At 39.1% G+C, this 23,247-nt stretch overlaps 1 protein-coding gene across 1 annotated transcript in view; it reads right to left on the minus strand.

Moving 5' to 3' along the window:
* LOC124146085 (guanine nucleotide-binding protein subunit alpha-11-like) overlaps positions 1-23,247 on the minus strand; it is a 169,632-nt gene that overhangs the window by 75,577 nt on the left and 70,808 nt on the right. Inside the window, exon 2 of the mRNA XM_046516160.2 lies at positions 20,631-20,735. The gene's annotated coding sequence lies outside the window, so the exon portion shown is untranslated. The remainder of the gene's footprint in view (positions 1-20,630; positions 20,736-23,247) is intronic.

Raw genomic sequence — 23,247 nt, forward strand, 5'->3', positions numbered from 1 at the left:
GTACCATCTGTTGCACTGTGATGGGCTGAAGGGCCTCAGTTAACAGTCCCATCTGGTATACAACAGGCAATATCCCCCTACTGTACCAACTGTTGCACTGTGATGGGCTGAAGGGCCTCAGTTAACAGTCCCATCTGGTATAAAACAGGCAATACCCCCTACTGTACCAACTGTTGCACTGTGATGGGTTGGAGGGCCTCAGTTAACAGTCCCATCTGGTATAAAACAGGCAATATCCCCTACTGTACCAACTAATGCACTTTGATGGGCTGAAGAGCCTCAGTTAACAGTCCTGATCTGGTATAATTGATAAATAAAGCGACAAAACCCTTTCCATATTCAAAAGAAATCTCGGCATAAAGCAGTCGATAGTATGATTCTAACTAGCATGTGTTTATGACTCACTATCAAATAGTGATGATACCAGGTGTTCGTGAAAAGGTAAAGGTATCCTGTCCCACCGGTGGCACCCATCACAAACACATGCAAAGGCAAGTCAATTGTTCATCGGGGAAAAAAAGAAACACACGGTACAAGTCAAAATAGGGAAATGCATCGGACATCATTTTTGTCAATGATGTGGCAAATTTGGAAGTGTCCTCAACATGTCTACCATAAAACTTTTTGAAAGCTTTTCTGAGGCCTTGAATGTTGTAAACTTGATCAAACAACTTTGGTATCTATCTTGATAGACAGAGCATGCTCAATTGTATCTCAAAAGTTGTGAAATGAAAACACAAAAGGCTGGAGCTGCTGGAATATTGCTCGACATGAAGGGAAAGTTGACTACATCCCTCTTGTCATACTGTCTTGCGGAGAGTGTTTTGTCACTATGAACCTTTATGCATAGATCTAAAAATGAAACAGATGAGGCGGTCTCAGTGGTCTCCTTTATTTCTAGTTCAAGTGGGTAAATCAGTGGAACTGGCTATTTGATGGTTATTGAATGATATCAGATCATCGATATACCTGAAGCTTAAGTTAAACTTCTTGGCCAAATTAACTTGCTTTTACTTTGCCAATCCGAGAAGCAATTCCGATTCATATGCATAGAGGAACAGATCTGCAAGAAGGAGAGCACAATTGGGGCTCTGGGGATGCCTACTTCCTGCCTAAATGTCATATCCCCAAATTTTATGTAGATGACATGTTATCGATGAGTAAGTCCACCATTTCACATATCGTAAGAGGCGACTAACGGGATCGGGTGGTCAGGCTCGCTGACTTGGTTTGATGCATGTCATCATATCCCAATTGCGGGGATCGATGCTCATGATGTCAATCACTTGATTGTCTGGTCCAGACTCTATTATTTACAGATCGCCATCATATAGCTGAAAATTTGCTGAGAGCAGCGTTAAACAATAAACAAACAAACAAACACATTGTTTTATCAGTAAACTTCAGATTGCATTTTTCACAAATTGTCCTGAAACTCTCAATATAGATACACAACTGTATCTGTAACTGTATAAAACAGGCAAAATCCACCCACCCCCCACCACCCCCACCCCCCACTGTAACTCTGTGATGGGCTGAAGAGCCTCAGTAAACATCCTGATTGCATGTCTACAGTGAGATTACAGAGCTAATGGGAAACCTGAACAAAGATGCTCCTGACACAAAGCTATTTCCATGCGGCCATTGTGCTATCTGATCTAGCGTCTGATTGGCCACCTTGGATACCACAGATTAATAAGCTATCAGAGTCCATGCATTAGTTCATTCACAAGCACACCATGTCTGGACCCATCATCCAGGTTTTCCTTGTGTTATGGATCGACCTCACCCTTAAGGAGGAGAGAGGATAAGGGCCCACTGGAGAATACTTAATCATAATGGCTATAATGAAAGAAAACTCAAACCTGTGGCCCACCATAATTCGTTTCCATGTCTGAAAATTGTTTTTATCTCCATCTCCTTTGGAAATCAATCTTGCTCATATTCAAATATAAAAAAAGTGGGTTATATCGCTGACTTTGTGTGCTAGGGGGGCGGTGGGGTAGCCTATTGGTTAAAGAGTTGGCTTGTCATGTCGAAGGCCCAGGTTTGATTCCCCACATGGGTTCAATGTGTGAAGCTCATTTTCTGGTGTCCCCAGCCATGATATTGCTGGGATATTGCTAAAAGCAGCGGAAAACCATACCCGTAAGTTCTAGATTCTGTACTTTACTAAGAAAGTGTTGTCCTAAATATAACTATAAAAACAGGCTTTTTGACACATGTGAGTGAGTGAGTGAGTGGGTGGGTGGGGTGAGTGAGTGAGTGAGTGAGTGAGTGAGTGAGTGAGTGAGCGAGGGAGCAGGTGAGCAAGTGAGTGAGTGATACCAATCTAATATCAGGTGACAACTTATAACAACTCTTGATAATGTCAACATCAGACTGAGATGGAAATTAATATTGTGTCATTTTCTACAGCATGAACAATAAAACAAATATTTGGAGACTTTAAGGAATTTAGGGAACATATGGCAGGAGCTAGTATCCTAATTCTCTAACAAAACTGAAACTGAAATTATCTTATGCCTGATCCTCTGCCAATGAATCAAAATTCAACTGACTGAACCTGGGAATGTACAAGTTGTTTGGGCAATAGGCTCCCAGAACGATTCAGTCCATGTTGTACTGTAATCACCCTAATTAAAGACCACACATAATAACCACAAAGGCATGAAGATTATGGCAAGGAGAAATCAAAGGGCTAAAACTAATTTCCCCAAAGCAAGACTACTTGTATGCCATTGAACATATTGAAATAATTTTACACTACTCAAAAAAGCTAAACAAACGACAATTTCTTTCATAGGTCAATCGTTATTCTGACATAACAGGTGTTCTGTAACTTCTTTCAAGTATTATATACTGAACAAAAAACTTATTGATCATGAATAATTTGGGGGATATTTCTTTGAAGTTGCGTGCTCAGTCTTCACTAAAACACATACCCCAAAATATTCATGATCCCTAACCTTTTTTGATCAGTATATATTGTTCTGAAAAGGATTGAGTGAGTGAGTGAGTTGGGTTTAACGCCGCTTTTAACAGTATTCCAGTTATATCGTGGCGTGTCAGCTTAATGTGGGAGGAAAGCCCGAAGTGATGCAGGTCTCAGACGTTTACCACTTCGGTGAAACCCACGAGCACGGGTATGGTGCTGACAAACCTAGAAACATAATCGGGGCGAACCGGGATTCGAACTCACAATCATAGGTTTCTGGCGTGCCAAAGGGACGCAACTCTGCACAGCGAATCGCAGCGCCTTAGACGACTGGGCCAATACACGGGTAAATATAGCTTTTAACATGGCAGCTTTAAGAAAAAATTAAAGTATTTAGTAGCCTCTGTCCCTGCAGGTATCATCATAAGATCCTAATTTGCCTTGTAATTTGATTAAAACCCCAGAGAGCTTATTATGTGAAATATGGTACTTATCACACTCCAACATATGCCGAGAGGTATCTGATGCATGTAAATTAATCAGTCTTAACACTGTTTACACTAACAAGAATGGCAGTGCTGATTGTATAATATCAACTCCAAAAAGGTCAAAATTAACGTTGGAATTCTTAAACTTGCTCACATAGCAAACAAAACGAGAAATAATATTGGATTTAATTTCCAGGACTGCAGAAAATTATCTCCTTTCAGATTCCAAAACTTCAACAAAGAATCAAATAAAATTTGGCAAAGATTGACTGTTGACAAGAAATGTCATTTGAAACCTCAGTCAGATATCAGGGTTTCAAATCCAAACAATCACAAGGAACAGGAATATGAAGTGAGCGCATTTGTACAGTTTGTTTGTTTGTTGTTTGTGGTTAAATGCCACACTCATCAAGATTCCAGCTATATTAAGGCGAGCTGTAAATAATCTACTCTGGACCAAACAATCCAGTGATTATCATCATGTACATCAATCTAGTCAAATGGGATACAGTGACATGCATCAAGCAAATCAGCAAGCCTTACCAACCGATCTCATTTAAGTCACCTCTTACGACTAACAGAGGATGCTAAAGACCAATTCTAGCCCGGAACTTAATGGGGCTCTCTCCTTTCTAGATCATGATGTGATTACTTGTTCCGGTAATTTTGACCGAAGAGGAATGAGACACATTTAGGCTCTCAGCAGCATGTTGGAAGAACATAATTGCATGACAAACAGCCTTAATATCATTAGGTGGTAAATCTAACAATTGTTTCAGATTCATTGGATTTCATTCATTGTCTAACAAATCATACTTTTTCTTTTCTGCCCACTTGGTTCCGTAGCTCACCTTGTAGAATGTGGCTACTTCTCTGCCAAAACATTACCATCTCATTATCCACATTATTCTATATAAATGGCAAAATAATATTCTTTTTTCATGAAGCTGGAAATACATCATAAAATATGTAGGTGCTCAAAAGAAGCTAAATTAATATGAATATCGACATGATCTAATACTCCATAATGGTGAAAAATGTTTGGCACTGTGTTTTTATAGGGACTGTACAACATGACTATTTCCAACCTGTCAGTCATATCTTGCTCTTAACAAGATGAGCTTTTCTTTTCATGTATTAACATGCTGTGAAATAAACATATTGTTCAACCCACTCACCCCCCATCCACTCACTCACTCACTCACCCATCCATCCAGACACTCACTCACTCATCCACCCAAACACTCACTCACTCACCCAAACACCCACCCACTCACTCACTCACCCACTCACTCCCTCACTCACTCACTCACCCACCCACCCACCCAAACACCCACTCACTCACTCACTCACACTCACTCACTCACCCATCCATCCATCCAGACACTCACTCACCCAAACACCCACCCACTCACTCACTCACTCACTCACCCACTCACTCACACTCACTCACTCACCCATCCATCCATCCAAACACCCACTCACTCACTCACCCGCCCACCCACCCACTCACTCACTCACTCACCCACCCACCCACCCACTTACTCACTCACTCTCATCCACCCACCCAGCCACCCAGCCATCGACCCACTCACCCGCCCACTCACTCACTCTGTAACACAAAACGACCACTTGATTCTCCTCACATTTTGGAGGCCTTCTCTACTAATGAAATCCTATAGAGATACAAGCTGGTTAGTTTCACAATTTGTAGAATAAAATATGTTTAAAAGAACAGGCACTTGGAGAGACAAGGATGGGCTACTTGGAACAACTTATGCATACAAACTCTGCAGCTGACCAATCACTGCTGTGGCATCGAAATCAGGTGAGCTAACAATGCAGCCGAGTACTCAATTAAACAGCTGTTGCAATCACCATATATAATATGGCAATTTTACTTGTAAGAGAAGCATAAAGACTTCTTAGGGCATTCATCTTCCAAACACGTGGGTCCTTGAACGGAAATAAATCTCCTCAAAGCATGAGTTGGTTGTAAATGGCGGCCATGTTCTCATTTGTGGGCCTTGCCGTATTTCATTACTAATCAAACCTTGTTATCTGATGTTCAAATCTTTATCAAGGGAAGGATAACTGACCTTGGCCACAACAAATGCATTACTTGCTTTTCAGATTTTTTGTCTAATGTTAACAGCCTGAGGTATTTATGAAATTATTTTGTTTGACACTTTAAAAATGTTATCACTTTGTTTGCATAAAAATATATGGCATAGAATGGAGAGAAATACGATGAAACCATGTTGATTCAAAGTCCTGGGAATCCTCAAAGACATACTGATATCAGACCACAGCGCTGATATTAGACCACAATGCTGATATTAGACCATAGTGCTAATATTAGACCACAATGCTGATATTAGACCATAGTGCTGATATTGTAAGGGTAACACTATTTTTCAGAGCATCATCATTTGCAGAAGCCTGAGGTATTCCATTAACTGGAAACGTCATAGCATAAACCAGATGACCTCACTATTCAACTAGACGTCACCTATCCTATCCTATGACGTCACCTAACAATGGGCGTGATAATGGCCCATTCTCAAGCATTATGAGGGCATAATCAAGTTACAGTAGCCCGCTCATTTCTGATAACATGCGGGTGGTTTAGTGATATTTCTATCCATTTTAGCTATAATAGACCATAGTGCTAATATTTGACTACAATGCTGATATTAGACCATAGTGCTGATATTGTAAGGGTAACGCTATTTTTCAGCCTTGTTCAACAAGGGTGGAAACTTGACTTTTAGAGTCAGTTAAAGCTCTGCACGCTAACGTCGAACCCATTCGACAGAGGTGTCCATCCCCGTGCATCTGATGTCGAACCCATTCGACAGGCGAATAGCATAACAACACCCCAAAATAAAACTCGCCATATCTATTTACCAAGAAGGCTTTGCGTAACATTTAAATTACGTATGACATGCATAAATGCTCAGCTTGCTCAATATCAAAACGTTCAGTCATTTATTTACCTCAAAAAGAAAATATCGCGAGTTAAAAATGTTTCGGCCAAACTTCTCGGCACACAACTACCAGAAACGGCCATTGTTGACTTTTGGCACTTCACGTTGAGCGGCATGCAGTCCGATATTTTCTTTATAATTTCATCATTTTTCCTATTCGATCATAATTTTTTGTTTGCTGACGAAAGGAAAACACTCATGTTCCTTAATTTCTAAAAAATAGCAACTTTAGGTGTAACTAATTGTAAACAAAAACAATCTGAATCGTAACATCATCGATTGGATGAAACTTGTACTATCATGGCAACGGCGGTAAACAAACAACTCCACATGCATAGTTATCCCGTTAGACTATTACAATCATTTTGTTACATCTAACTTAATTTTCTAGAATTATTGACACGTATGTATAAAACTTTGTAAAAGGAATTTCATTTTTAAAGAGTTTGCAAATGATTTCGTTTGAAAAACTTTCCGACACATTGACAAGCCGACAAACGTCAGTGATACGTTTGGGCGTGGCCCTAACTCGCGATTTGTTGAGTTGAACAAAGTCAACAAACACTGCGAAAAATGACAAATATTGGATGATACGTAAAATCTGAACTGATATACCTTCTAGGTAAACCATTCAATAGTAAAATAATGCATTTTACGAGAAATAATCAAAATACTTGCAATTTTAGCTATCATTTCTGAAACCGGAAGCACGTACCGCATGTGACACATGGAAGCAAAATATGCAAAAGTTGGTAAGCTATCATAAAGAAATTCCGAAATAGATTCAAATTCAAAAGAAAATACATAATTTACTATTTTTCGTCAACTATTTACTATTTATTGATCTGGAGAGCAGTCTCCACTCCTATTTGTTTCATATTTCTTCGTGATTGTCGCCATCAAATGTGTAAGTCTAAATCCGAAACCGCTCGATGATTTTAATTTTAAAATATTTTCTAAAAACGAACGCAACGGAGAGCGATACAACATATTGATATGCCATAATAATAACATAATATTGTTATTGGTCTAACATTACAAAAAGAACAATTTAAATATTAAAGATGTTGTTGAAAACTTTCTGAGAACCTCCCGTCCTCTGAACCGATAAAATTTTGGTACACAACGAGGTAGGCTAGTGTAAATATATATAGATTCTAGGCTCCTATATATGTGATTTTGTACCCAAAACAAATTGAATTGTACCCAAAATACTTTGTGAATTTGTACCTAAGAAAATAAGACAATAGATCTATAATTATATTTATGTTTTCATGTAGATGAACAGAACACATAACAAAATATTTCATCAAGTTCCAAATATGATTATGACTGTAATCCTTGAAATTGATTGTTTAGTGTTGAGAGAAAATAGACGTCTTGTCACTGAAGGACACAGTTAAGTTGGTTAAACCTAAGTTAGAATGAATTGTTTTGATAGGAAAGTGATATGTTAAGTTTAAGACACCAAATTAATGTATATCTTTGAAATAATTCTAGGTAGATCTACAAAATCACATACCCATTTGGGTAACAAATTTCTAGAAATTTTGGGTACAAAAGTCACCACTGTACATTTCAACTGATTTTCGTGAATCAATGGGATAAAAAAGATTCGTCTGAATGATTCCTTTTCTCATTTTTTAAGACAAGAATGTTTTACATAACAAAACAGGCAGATCTACACGGATCACGTTTAGTCCTAAAAATGTGACAAAATATGGACACCTCAGAAATGAGGGCTTATAAGGTTACAATTCTACCTAACTAGTCACATGGTTTGACTTAGATCTAGGTCTATCTAAGAAAGACCTTATGGAAATCTTTTTTTATTTTTTTTAAGACACTGACATTTCTGGCACTTAGACAAAGAGTATTCAAGGAAAGACAGATATGTTTTTGAATGAAAATATTACTTTCCTTTATAATTCTTTTTTCATGATGAAAGGGGAACTTTTATACACACCAGCTGAGGAAGTTGTGATACTGTGATTGCATTCAAAGAAAAAACAGGTTGGAAGCAGTACCAATATGTATAAAATAGACCACATAAGGTGAACAAAAGTAATGGATTGGCGGACTGGAAAAAATACATCTGGCAAGGGTAAACATGTACACAGACATGTTTCTTTTCATTCCAACCAGAAGACTGAGATAGAATTTTCTAAGAAACCCATGGCAAACTTACCAGCTCATGTGCCACCATGGTTCTTGTGATTAAACAAACAAAAATGTCATGCACTGTTACAAGTACTGTTACTGTAATTAAATTAAATTAATTCCTATTAAATTATATTTCAGAATTGTTTTATTTGGAAACAAACCACATAATGCACAAGATTAATGTCCATATGAGTTTAGTATTGTACTGTATATATATGTTAAGGCTCTGATTTATTCATTATTCATGGAATACTAAAATTAAAATGATGACATCAGATAGTTACTTATTTACATAGTTGATTTTCAGAGTGCAAGATAATAATTGTTGAATAAATATGTTTAAACTAAAGAAAATAATTGAAGTTTGATCAGTTACACTGTGCTGATTCAAAGACTAATATTTACTGTCCCCACACCATCATTGTGGGAAAAATTACTGTCCCCACACCATCATTGTGGGAAAAATAACTATTAAATATAACTTAAAATTTTAAAACCTGTAAACAGCTGTAAATAATTAAACAATTACAAATCTATCATCAATACGCAATCATGGTGGTCTTCATATTTTTGGAATAAATTTAGAAATCCTTCGTGTAACTGTTCTAAAATCATGCTAGAATCTATGAATGTATTCCCGAAAGGAAAACTATCCTAAATGTAATGTGGAACTAACACCCAAAATATGTACGTAGCATTTAATTGCTTATATATACCCTATCATATTCAGCAACGCGGGGATGTTATTTTGAAACACGTTTTGTCAAGCCCATTTTCGCGCACCTGTTGTTGAGGGTGATCTTGCTGATCGACGATATCCATAGACGTATTACGTGGGATACACTTGTTGTAGTGAAACTTATCAGCGTGTACATCACAGAAATATGAATCATGTCCCATTTATATTCACAACATTGAATGGTGCTTCTTAAATATCAACAGAAGTTCAAATAAAAGATACCGAGAAACTTGCATGTGGCATGTTGATTTATCGTCTACCGTTTCCGGGTCACGGGAGCATGCAAGGTCAAACGGATTAACTAATACGCGAATTATATCGTCAAAGTCACATTTTTATTTCATGTTAGTGGTGATTACTGATACTGTGTATCGACTTATATTTTTGCTGTATGTGATAGGCGAACTATTTCAAAATTTACTGTAATTGTTTTGTTTCGAAAGCTTATCAGCAGACTACCCCTGTCTGTGACATCACATCCGGTGACCTGTGCACTTATTGAAATAGTGCTGTCAGAATTCACGATCTTTATTTTCATTTTTCTCTCGTCATATTTATTGGAATATGACGAATAAAACATTCTTCGATTGAGAAGATCGTCAACTTTCGCCAAGTTATATTTATAAAGGCAAGGTAAACTTTGTTTGATATTAAAATAGCAATAAGTTATGCGGAGGTCGGGCGAAGCGCGCCATGTTTGATTTTAGGACGTCTGCTAGCATCATGACACGGGTTGTTTATTTTTGTATATCGTAAATATTCAACCAAAACGCTTGAAATTAGGATTAGTGAATATTTATAAGTCATTAATTGTTTCCTGCAAATTTTATAACATGACACGTCAGATTAACCCGAATATTCGTATTTCTGCAACCGACATGATGACCTCGAAAATTAAGTTATTTTTCTGTTTAACGTTTAGATAATAAATTCACTGAAATGGTTCATAATTTACCATCGCGCTGATATATGCCGATTATAAAACCCGAATTTTTACTCAATTAAAATTAAGATATCGGAGATATGATTATTGAAATCAATTTGCACAAATGTTACGATATTAAAAGGTTTCTAGCATGAAATGCAAACCACCTTCAATAACGCAATTCAGGTAAGTTCAAGAAAATTTACAAATTTTGTGTTCGCTTTGGTCTTAACTTTGGTATGATTGAAAACATCGGGATGTTTTGATATAGTACTGTGTAGTTTTCTATAAGGAATAAATGTGCAAAATATTTCTTCAATTGGCCCTTGTTTAATGAGGCACCGACTGTTTGAAATCACCCACCCTCTTTAGAGCGCCTTATGCTAAAATTAATCCAGCAGGCAGGGGTAAGAAGTGTGAAAATAATTCAGCAGGCTAAAGGTTAACTCCCTTCCCTCAGGAAGATGTGTTCTTCAACCTATAAATGCCTTGTCAAAGACAATATTAAACACAATATTTCATTCAATTATCCCAGACATTCGTTAGTTAACAACATTTAACGCAATATCTCATTGATATATAACTACTGTCATTGTTTTCCATTTGCAAAACAAAAACTAACTCTTAATGGCTTCTTGATCTCCTACCCACCTGTAGCTTTCTCATTTCACTCAATTTGCCCGTACTTGGAGGGGCATATATCTGAATACAAGATGTCAGCCCTTAATGTAGCAGGCTGCCACTAACGTATTTATTCCTTCCTTGTCACACTGAACCCTGAGATTGCCTCTCAATAACAAAACAGTCTGACAGCAGTCACATTATTACGATTGTCTGATAAAAGAACTCAAGTGTGGGGATACAAAATGTTCTTTGCATTGTTTGGAGATTAATTTTTTATCTTACATCAGTGTATTTGCCACAAACAGACAACACAGAGATATCCTACATGGTTACATTAACTTAGGACCGCCTCCGTGGTCTTGTGGTAGAGCTTCTGCCCAGAGAGCGGAAGGTCCGGGGTACGATCCCCGGCCGCGTCATATAAAAGGACGTTAAAAGATTGTACTTGTTGTTACCCTGTCTGGCGCTCGGCATTAAGGGGCTAAAACAAGGACTTGTCGGCTCGGAGTCAGTATACTGTGTCTGAGGGGGGTATTCATGTTAAACTGTGGCATGGTATCTCAGTGGGCTGTAATTCGGCATCAGTCCAGACTAGAACAAGCAGCCACACACAAACACATGTGCATGTACATTCACGAGTGCAATAATCTTGAGGTTAAACACCATTTCACCTCACCGCACCTGTTATTAATGAAGCATTCATAAAATCCTCATAACCTTCAGGTAGACCTTGTGACATTACTTTTCCTCAAATGGGTTACTAACTGTAAACCCAAAGCACTGATTATCTGTAAAGCAAACAATTCATGTCCTCATCCTCACAGTACTACACAAAGAATCATTTTTCTATTGCATGTACTCTTTCATTTATAATCCCCTCTGTGGAGCAATTCATGTGTGGCACAATAGTATCAACTCATTAAGTCTATGGCCACCCAGCTGTATAGAGTTATCTCCCTTCTGAAGTTGTGTTTTGAGTCTGTTCTCTGACTAGACCTGTTTGAGCCAAAGAATTTGCACTCATCCCCAAATACTGTCACATGGTCGGAAGGTACCTGTGACTGTCACATGATCTGAGCGTTTTTGTGACATCATGATTCCTATGATTTGTCACACGGTGTCAGGATTTCCCTCTTCAGGTAAATGATAATTCTGTTTGTTGTGAAGGGTGTTAACTATTTTTACAGTGATATAGAGGCCAACATTTATCCTAGTCACACAAGGCAATTTTTTCAGAAGCTGTTTCAGTTGCATACAATGCACTTGATTATTTATTATTTGAAAAGTTAATAATTGCATTTTTCTAGGTTCATTTTTTTATCATTTTACTAATCCACCAAAGATAGAGTGGTTGGACAAAATTAAATTAAACTAATTTTTTATCTTCTTTTTTTGTTAGTTTGTTTGTTAAAATGCTTCCCGCGTCTGTAAATAATCTGTGGCAGGCATTCCAGTGATTGACGTCATAAGCATAAATCTACACATCTGGGGTATGATGACATGCATCAACCAAGTCAGCGAGCCTGACCACCCAATCCCCTTACTCGCCTCTTACACTATCAGATTGTGGTTTGATCAGTCGATAGATTCCGCCACAGAAGCCTGTGTTATATAAAGTAGGATGGTGTTGAGACTCCATGTGCAGGACCAGGACCGCCCCCCCCACCACCGTAATACATGACCAGACCCTAAAAAATATTCAGATTTGAAATTTTATTTGAAAAAGTGGAACTGTGTTATTCCCTATTGTTGTTATACATTTATATGCCCTCATCTTTTGCTGTTTCATTTTTTCATGACCCCCAAGCCTCGCCCCTTGCTTGTTATCAGAGCAGACTAATACAAGTAGTGTGGTTGCTAGGTGTAACCTGGCTCATTGTGTGGCATCAAACCCCAATGGTGTGGATGTTCATCGATAACTGATTTGTGGGCCTCATATCGCAGGATGTAGAGATGAAACATAGGAATATTGCTGACTGTACATGAAACACTCTCACTCACTCACTCAAACACTCAGACACCCACCCACTCACTCAGACACCCACCCACTCACTCACCCACCCACCCACTCACTCATTCACCCACCCACCCACTCACTCACTCACTGTGATAAGCCAGCTGAATATGGAGGATGGATGGTTTTTAGATGCAGACACACGAGCATCAATATAAAGACCATCCTAGCATGGCATGGCTATTCTGGTATTCTCTCTACGACCATTCTGTCTGGTCTAGGCCCATCACGACCACCTTGACCTATGGAGACACTTTGCTTCTGCCTTGTTCCCCCACTTCCTCTGTTCCCGACTTGTCAGTTTATTGTAACTGTACCTAACAAACCATGCCAGATCGATCCCTCTCATTTTCAAGGCTGGGCGTTAAAGCAAACATTCAAGACTAGAAATTACTGAAGCTAACAATTTATTACGTTTACCTAATGGAAATCAATGCAGAGGCAGAAGTCTTGCATTTGAAACATGCAATTTCTGTATTGATATGAAATGGCTGATTCAATGACACAAAAAAAAACTAGAATCTACTTTTTTCAATACTGTATGAACACCATCAAAGTGTGGATGTTGACAGTGGGTTCCCAGGACGTGAGGTGTGGCCAAATGGGGTTTAATATCGAAGTCAAGATTATTGAAATTCTAAAGGGACATGTGTTATTCCAGACAAGTGCCAGTTCAAACAGCCCTTGTTTTATGTCATATATAATAGCACCAGATAGGGTAACAACAGTGGATGGATACAGATGTTTAAGGTCCCAAGATTCAGGTCGGTAATATTTTGGGGAATTTCCTCAAAATGTTTAGTAGGTAGAAAATAAAGTTGGCGTGGGTAGAATAGGGATTCGTCATAATTTGTAGTGTCTTAAACTTTTTAAGAACCAATTTAACCATAGCCTTTTTAATTAACATATTTACAATGATAGCAACAGTAAACATGGTAAATGAGTTTTTACATTTAACTTTTTTCTGGTCGGTGGAATGAAAAATACAGTTTTTCCCTTTTTCTTTTTTGTAACATTTCAAGATTTTGGAATCTGCAGATTTGTAAACCAAGTTTAAAAAGAAGTTTGGACTTACAATGACCTGTGAGTCATGCTTCACGGAATGTGGTACAATGCTTTACCATATAGGCACCCATGTGTAGCGTCATTACCAAAGTATATAAGCATGGAGAGCATAAAGATATCAACAAACTGCCCTCTGTTGATGTTAACTTTGTCGAGAAGAATTTTACCTCCATCTGTTTTCACAAGAGGTGCAGGACCAATGAATGCCATGTTTGCTATCCTCCAATCAAAGCTTACGAGTAATCAGCCTCCCCTGGGTACTCATATGGCAGCTCAGGTGGTGAGGTGAAATGCGGTTCAAGGTCGCGTCCAAGATTATGCACTGATATAGTGACTATAGGAGCTCAGACAAAACATCAGATTTATAAGCTCAAGTAGTTTGAAATAAATTACTTTTTCATATCTTTGTTTTTTTGTTTGATGTTAAATGCCACACACCGTAATATTTAGAGGTGTAACGATACGGAGAGTTGCAATACAATACGTACCTCGATACTATGGGTGCGATTTGACTAGTATCCCGATACATTACTTTTATAAATAGGTTCTAAAAATGTTGAAAATCTAGGGTACTAATACTTTCCACACAGTAAGGAGTCCTCCCTGTGTTAGGTGTTTGAAGTGGCTAAAGACCAATATGCTTTGGATCAATTCATTATCAAACTTCAGTTTTCATTCAGTTGGAAGAGAAACAAACAAAATCTACACTTATGACATTTATTTCACCCACACTTTTGGCTCCAGTTGGTGAATCCATTAACAAATTTCTTCATAAGACAATAGCCTCCAAGTGATGGAGACAGTGAGTGCCCCTTGTCCAAATCCCAAGTCTAGTAAAATTCGGTTTGAACTAGTTAGCTCAGCTAGAAATAGTCAAATAACTTCAAACTCTACAGGAAATTATGCACAAAGTCAAGTTTGGCAAGGGCTCTCACAAGCTTGGGCACACACTGTGGAGATAGATAGATTAAGTAAGAATAAAATGATACTCAGATGGTTAAATGTTAATAGATCAAGCATCATAGTGCGTGTGTATCATGAAGTTACTGCGTTTTCATTGAATTATATCGCAAAACAAACAGTCCACTGACCCTGAGGGAGTATAAGTTTCAGTACAGCTCCATATTGAAGTTAGTTCAAATAGAACAGGAATTGCAGGCTCACGTTACATTTGTTACAAGCCATAAATTCAGATCCCTTAATAACCATGTCATCTTCCCAAAGCAAGGGAGTTAACTGACTGTAAAAGTCCAGTTTCCCCCTTTGCCAACTACACTGGAATTCCGGAGTTTATTTTGCCTGAACTAACGAGTCTATGCATAGTCCAATCAAAATCGTGTAATGAACTATTCATCCGGTTTGTAAGCGAAATGGATATTAACTATCAGATTTCAGTCGACTGCAGGATTTGCAAAGCATGTGTACTGTCAACTGGACGTCGGCAGATATTTTGTAAATCTTTTCACGTTTTTAATCAAGGTGCTCAAGTGATTTGATGTACTTTGCGGGATAAGACACGTTTTATTACAGTATAGATCTTGATTATTGATCACATCGTCTTGTCTACGTGCTGCCATTTTGTTTGAAGCAAATGCAAGTGATTTTAGAGATAGAATCTGATTGGTCAATAGAAGGGACATAGAAGGAACATAACTTGCAACAGCCACTGGTGGCGCTATGATCGAGCCTGGAAATTCCAGCCTAGTTCAGTGGAAATTGGAGTTTTATAGTCAGTTAAAGCCCTTGCTTCAGGAAGATGAACCATGTGAGCCTTAATAATGACATTTGGTGTCATCACTGATGACAGTGGTCCATACATAGTTCTCAATACTGTTTTCTTTTTGCGTCTTATGTAGTCTGTTTTGTTGGATAATCCAGACTGGTTATTTTCTGATGTAAATTTTATATTTATTTATTAAAGAATAGAATTTTCTTAATGGAGAGATATCACATGGAATATTAAGTCACATGCATGTGAATATTTTTAATATGACATACTTTATGAATAATTGAAAAGGAATTCAGTATTATCATAAACACCTTTTTTTCCCTGTCAATTGTAACTAATTTCAGTATAAAAAACCCTCAAAGCATGTACGTCATCAGGGAAGGGGAACTTTGGTCTTTTAATACAACCTAAATATTTATTAACAAATAAATACATCATTAATAGATCCTTAATTTTTGCAAAGACAATTACTCTCTATTTCTTTGTTCTTTGTAACGTCTTTTCAGTCTTCATTGTGACCACTTACCCAATGTATATTGTATTGCACAATTTTTTGTTTATTTTTTGTTTAACGCCACACTCAGCAATATTCCAGCTATATGAAGGCGGTCTAAATAATTAGGTCTGGACCAGACAATCCAGTGATTGACATCATGAGCATCCTTCCACGCTTATGGGATATGATGACTTGCATCAACTAAATCAGCGAGCCTGATCACCCAAACTCATTAATCGCCTCTTACGACAAGTTTAGTCACCTTTTATGGCAAGCATGGGTTGCAGAAGAACTACTCTAACCCGGATCTTCACGGGTTGTATTGTACAAAATCAGTCATACAGAAAAAAGCCTTTCATGATCCAAAAGTTCACTGTACTTAATTGGCTTTTCCTACGCCAACCCCAGCGGTTTTCTTGGTATATTGTTTAGTTGCTTGGGTGACATAGAGTGATATATCTCCTCGGATTATTCCATCACAAGGTCTTGCAGGCCATTGTGACACCATCAGTGAAGTCAATGACATCACAATCAAAAGACATCACAAATACTGTAAATCTTTAAAGAAAATTGATATTAACGGGAGCGTGAATTAAATGCGAAAAATGCGAGTGGTCTTTGCTTGCATTATTAAACATCGCATTTATATGAACAATAAGACATTTTGGATAGCAGAAATACCAACTTAGACATACGCTGAAAACAAACAACTATGTATTCCACATCACTGTTTATTGAGCAGCACTTGTTACAAGTATATAAACACTGTCCTTCAAACACTAATAACATTCTGTGAATTGTCACTGCTGGGGTCAAGACAAGCGTTCTACTCACTCATGTCATCACTGATCACACCTGCAAGTCCAAACAGACTTTGTCTTTGCTCTTTGCGACTGCATCAAAGGCCGACACGAGCCAGCGCGCATGTATTGTTTTAGCTGAAGTTCTCTACTCAGCGCTAATAAGCGGTGCTATTTGGTTTGTGATTGGATTAATGTAAGGTTGGATTAAGGTGAGGATTCTCCTGTAAACCTGACAGAGGACATTTTGTTTAGATATAAATCTACTGATGCTTGAGAGGAGGGGGGTGTCGCATTCATATTGAGTCGCATTTTTGGCTAGGGGCCAGCGGTCGCATTCTTTTGGAGACGCATTAATTTCATGTTTTACAGTATCTCTGCCACTGAAGCTGGTTGGCTGTACATTGAACACACTTGCTATCACTGTTCACAAGCTGAAAATGTTGTAGGGATGATTTTGGATGATAAATAGAATCTCACCTGAGTTTGTTTTGATATCAAATATATCAACACTCGTCGATAAAAGTTAAAAATTCCTCGGCAAGTCTCACAGCCTTATACTTTATCAACTCATGTTGATCTATTATATATGAAAAGACCCCTGAATTGTGCATAGATCCCACCTTTTGTAAACATATCAGCGTATATCTATTAACTAAAACTGCTTACTCAGTATTTATTTGATGAATGGGCAAGAAGTAGCTCTGAAACGTTTCTACAAACAATAAATAAGTTGTATCTTTAAAGGTTTCATGTCCTCACCGTCTTCTATATTCTAAATGCCAATCAAACACTCAAATTAGCATGAATGAATAAGGTTTGCACTCTGACATCCCTGTTGAGCGCATGATCAAAGCTGTGGTACAATGTCACACAAACCAGTTGACCTCATGATCAAAGCTGTGGTACAATGTCACACAAACCAGTTGACCGCATGATCAAAGCTGTGGTACAATGTCACACAAACCAGTTGACCTCATGAACAAAGCTGTGGTACAATGTCACACAAACCAGTTGACCTCATGAACAAAGCTGTGGTACAATGTCACACAAACCAGTTGACCACATGATCAAAGCTGTGGTACAATGTCACACAAACCAGTTGACCTCATGATCAAAGCTGTGGTACAATGTCACACAAACCAGTTGACCTCATGAACAAAGCTGTGGTACAATGTCACACAAACCAGTTGACCTCATGATCAAAACTGTGGTACAATGTCACACAAACTAGTTGACCTCATGATCAAAGCTGTGGTACAATGTCACACAAACCAGTTGACCTCATGATCAAAGCTGTGGTACAATGTCACACAAACCAGTTGACATGATCAAAACTGTGGTACAATGTCACACAACCAAGTTGACATGATCAAGGCTGTGGTACAATGTCACACAAACCAGCTGACATGATCAAAGCCATGGTACAATGTCACACAAACCAGTTGACATGATCAAAGCCATGGTACAATGTCACACAAACCAGTTGACATGATCAAAGCTGTTGTACAATCTCACACAAACCAGTTGACATGATCAAAGTCATGGTAAAATGTCACACAAACAGCAAGGCCATCCATTGTAGCCAAGCAATCCTCATGCTAGTTGGCTACTGTAACATGCATGAGTAGGGGTGGTATTTGATAGTGATTCATCAACACATGTTGGGATACAGTTGCAATTGTACAACCAACTCTTGTGGCTAGCAAAAGGGTTTTGTTGCTTTAATAATAATTCAGTTTTCTGAATCCCCTTGTGGTTACGTTGACAAAGCTACAAGTGCTAAGCTACAAGTGCTGAGCTACAAGTGCTCCGTTAAACAAAACCTGATTAACTCATCTGCTGATCCATGAAGATCCGGGTTAGAATAGGTCTTCAGCAACCCATGCTTGCTGTAAATGGCGACTGTGCTTGTCGTAAGAGACTAACAGGATAGGGATCAGGTGGTCAGGCTCGCTGTCTTGATTAATGCATGTCATCATATCCCAATTGTGCAGATCGATGCTCATGATATCAATCTCTGGATTGTCTTGTCCAGGCTCGATTACTTACAGACTATGTTGGTCCTGACTATGTGTGTCTTGTTGAACAAGCCCTGGCTATCTCACCTGCTGAGCTACAAATGTTGTGGCTCTATTAAACCATCAACCTATTCTTAGTTCACAAATCTATTATTGACATCATACCAAACACATAACAAGTTAGCAGATACCCAAACTTTCAAATGAATTTTCAATAACCAAAGACAAAATACGAAAAACATGCTACCCAACCAACCATTCTGTATTTTTCCAGAATCCCAACATTAAATCCCAATGGTCCCAAAGCTTCATCATGATATAGTCCTAATGACTGAGAACTATCCACACTGGAACTTAATATTTCTTTGAATTCATTGTTAATGGTGATATGAAAAACACCTTCAAGCCTATCACCCCAAACTCTGAACAACCTGTCTGTGTGGGCAGGTGTACAATCACACTCCCCTGAGTTCCCTCCTAATCTGACATGGAACACAGATGAAAACAAGCCCCCCTAGCAGACATGAGGCGGCAATCCATCCCCCAATCAATCAGATAACAACCAGTGTCACCTACTCCTTTTACACACCTACAGCATTATTGGAAATAAGGCCTCATAATGGGTCTTCTCGCTCAATCAATGCTTTGCCTGCCTGAGCATACCGACAGTCTAACACTAGAGGGGCCTAACCAGCAAATCCCTTCCAATGCCACTGGCTTTGGTTTTGTCAACAGATGTGCATGGCACTTCCTGATAAGCTATGAGTTTCAATCCTGTCCTAGAGAAGCGTTTTGGACATTCATTCAGCATATTAATAAAACCAAATACATTCACCAACTGAAATCTGTTTTTTCACGAGTGGCATTTACATAAGCAGTTTTATTGTTTTATCTGGATTTCAATTATGAAATAGAAATATGTTTAAAACATATTAATGAAACAAATCATATACACTGTCTCTGGTGTAAGGTAGTTTAAGAAAGGTACACAGGAACATTAATATTCTGACAGTGAATCAATGATGTAAAAAGGGTTTTATTTTCTCTACAAATATGTTAAAGAGTACTAAAACACGCATGTGCATGAAATTGTGTCAGCCGTCGACGATTTTTCTGATACATTTAAACGCAAAACATGTCTCTTTCGATAACATAGAAAGACGGGGTTTAACGGTGAATGTGGGGAAGGACGTTTAGCGCAAAACTCACATGCGTTGAAATGCGCTAGCTGTATGATCTGACGAACCCTTGGATTGTATTCAACATAAAACATGAACGTCAACAGCATTCACTCGGTCAAGAAGCTACACATGTCAATCTCTCTGACTAATGACAATCGTTGTCAGTGTTAATCTTCCACCCACCATACATAATTCTGTGCCATGTTCATTATTCAGTCTTGCAGGACAACGGTATAAGGATCTATACCGAAACGTCGCTATTACAGTACAATAAAGAAGTTGTTATCCATAAATATTTCGTCTACTTTGTCATGGAATTACGAAAGCATCACCAAAATCCAACTTTACAATCACAGCAATATGCTAACACACCACGTCGATGAATTCAAGGAATGGCCATTGAACACACACGTTGAACGCGAATCTAATATTATGTAACACTGACCACGTGACTTACCTGGCTCTGCACGTGCTATCCTCCCCCTGCTGCAGACACCCCCGGCTAGCTCACTCGTCGCGTCCCCAGCGCTCTAAGTGGGACCTCAGTCATTGGGGGACACACCTGGAAAAGCAGACATGTCCATCAGCATCTTCGCAACACCTGCGCCACGGAGGCCTGGCTCCAACTGAGGAATATGTGATAGCATTTGCCAATTTGGTCAAAGGGAGATAACTCGGTTAGAGGCTTTTCAGAGAGTATTCTTGATGTGAGCGCCCGTATTAGTGGATTAGGTTTATTAAATATCTTCGGCAATTGTAATAAATAATTATTAGTTGACCAGAACCTTTCCTTTAGTACATGTATAAGGCTTACTCACAAATGCATCGGATATCTGGAGTGAGTACGTACAAATGAAATTATTCCAGCTGTATGAGTGAGTGAGTGAGTTGGGTTTAACGCCGCTTTTAACATTATTCCAGTTATATTACGGCGTGTCAGCTTCATGTGGAAGGAAAGCCCGAAGTGATGCAGGTCTCAGACGTTTACCACTTCGGTGAAACCCACGAGCACGGGTATGGTGCTGACAAACCTAGAAACATAATTGGGGCGAACCGGGATTCGAACCCACAATCATAGGTTTCTGGCGTGTCAAAGGGACGCAACTCTGCACAGCGAATCGCCAGACGACTGGGCCACCCGTGCCGGCCCCCCTTTAACCTGGAATCCTAACAGAGTTTCGTGAGGGGGGCAGTATGACAAGATGCTTCCACGTACGAATCACTACGTGACGCCAGATGTTTACGTATGACCATTTCCAGCCCCACACACTTTGCCGTGTAGCTGTGAAGACCAGAGACCTTAATTGGATGCCCCTAGGACGGAGTCTTCAAACGTCTCGTTACCCTGTCAGATAGATCCGCAGTGCAACGCCAGTGTCGTTGTCATTAACAGAGTCACATTCATCACATTCAGTGGAGACGTAAGTGAGTGAGTTATGTTTAACGCCGCTTTTAACAGAATTCCAGTTATATCACGGCGTGCCAGCTTAATGTGGGAGGAAAGTCCGAAGTGATGCAGGTCTCAGACGTATACCACTTCGGTGAAACCCACGAGCACGGGTGGGGAGGAGATGAAGTGAGGTGAGGTGAAATGGGGGTTAACGTCGTGTTCAAGATTATTTCACCTCTATACGTTTATGCTGACCCCAGCCGACCAGTCCTTGTTCTATTACCTCGATGCAGGGTATAACAATTACCATATTTTAACGTTTTTTGGTATGGCGCGGCTGGGGATCGAACCACCGACTTTCCCCTCCCCGGGCAGACGCTCCGTCCACTAGACCACGGAGGCGGTCGAGAGAAGAGTCATCGTCCCGAATCATGGGAGTTAACTGAGTTAGCCTAGTTCGGCAAGGGAGAAAACTGGACTTATAAAGTCAGTGAACTACTTTTCCTCGGTAAGATAAAGAAGTATTCAACCCACATCACTATTCACGTTAACGTTAATATGTAACAACTTTTGGACAGTATTTCAGTTATATCACTGCGTGTCAGCTTGATGTGGGAAGAAAGCCCGAAGTGATACAGGCCTTAAAAGTTCACCACCTCCAATTTCAAGCCCTGTACAGATTGACCCATGTCATGCAAACTCATCCTCGTAATCTGACTATCATGTTATCATGTGTACAGTTTGATCAAGCTTGTGTTTTTGGAGAGTAAAATCTGTATTAGGAATAAACATTGTGTTAAGCGGGACTTGATGGCGTCAAAGTTCCCCCAGTCAGATTCCCTGGTGATTTATATCAATGAAGAATTTGAAGTCGGTTCTCAGACTGCGCCACTGACGCGCCCAACTCACGCACTCATTCTGTTTCAGCCTTTAAAGATTGTAAAAGAAACACAGCGCATATCCCACCAAAACCCAGTCTGAGTGATACGACAGGATGTAGCCAACGGATAAAAAACGATATTCGTTGGGGTCATTTACTGATAAATATACAAAACTAAAGGTCAGGTTGGTACTACTTTCAGTGTTCTCAAACATGGCGCTGCCATGTCTATGAGCGGTCGAGTCAGAATTAACCGTCGGGGGCTGGACAAATTAATGGGGTAATTGTTATCACTATAAAAATAAGTAGACGAAAGCACATACAGATCATGCTATCATGAAATGACAACGGACATGAGAACACATGATGAACTCGACAATTGGAATCATGAAACAGCATGTTGAAACTAATCGCTTTCAGGAAGTGCATCTATCGACACGGAAGCACAGTGTAGCGATGTGGGTAGATCTGACGATGCTATAAACAACATGGAAACCTGTGTAGTGATTTTGATCAAGAGGATGTAGACAGAGGGAAGTGGACAGGAAACGGGGACGTTTCAGCACAGTCGACACAAACAGAGATTACGAGAAACGGATATGACGTTAATATGTTACAATCTGTTCATCAAGAGGACAACCAAGAGTGCAGGAACGTTACATGTGCTTCAGTCTTTAGATCTGTTTTTCTTCTACATAGCTTTTGTATCTTGTGTTCTTGATGCTTTTTGTTAAACGGAGTTTATTCAGACAGGTTTAGCATTCAAGGGGCGCGTGAAGATCCGGGTTAGAATAGGTCCCCAGC

The sequence above is a fragment of the Haliotis rufescens genome, unplaced genomic scaffold (genome assembly GCF_023055435.1).
Source record: "Haliotis rufescens isolate VD_foot unplaced genomic scaffold, xgHalRufe1.0.p SCAF_12, whole genome shotgun sequence".
Taxonomy (NCBI): Eukaryota; Metazoa; Mollusca; class Gastropoda; order Lepetellida; family Haliotidae; genus Haliotis; species Haliotis rufescens.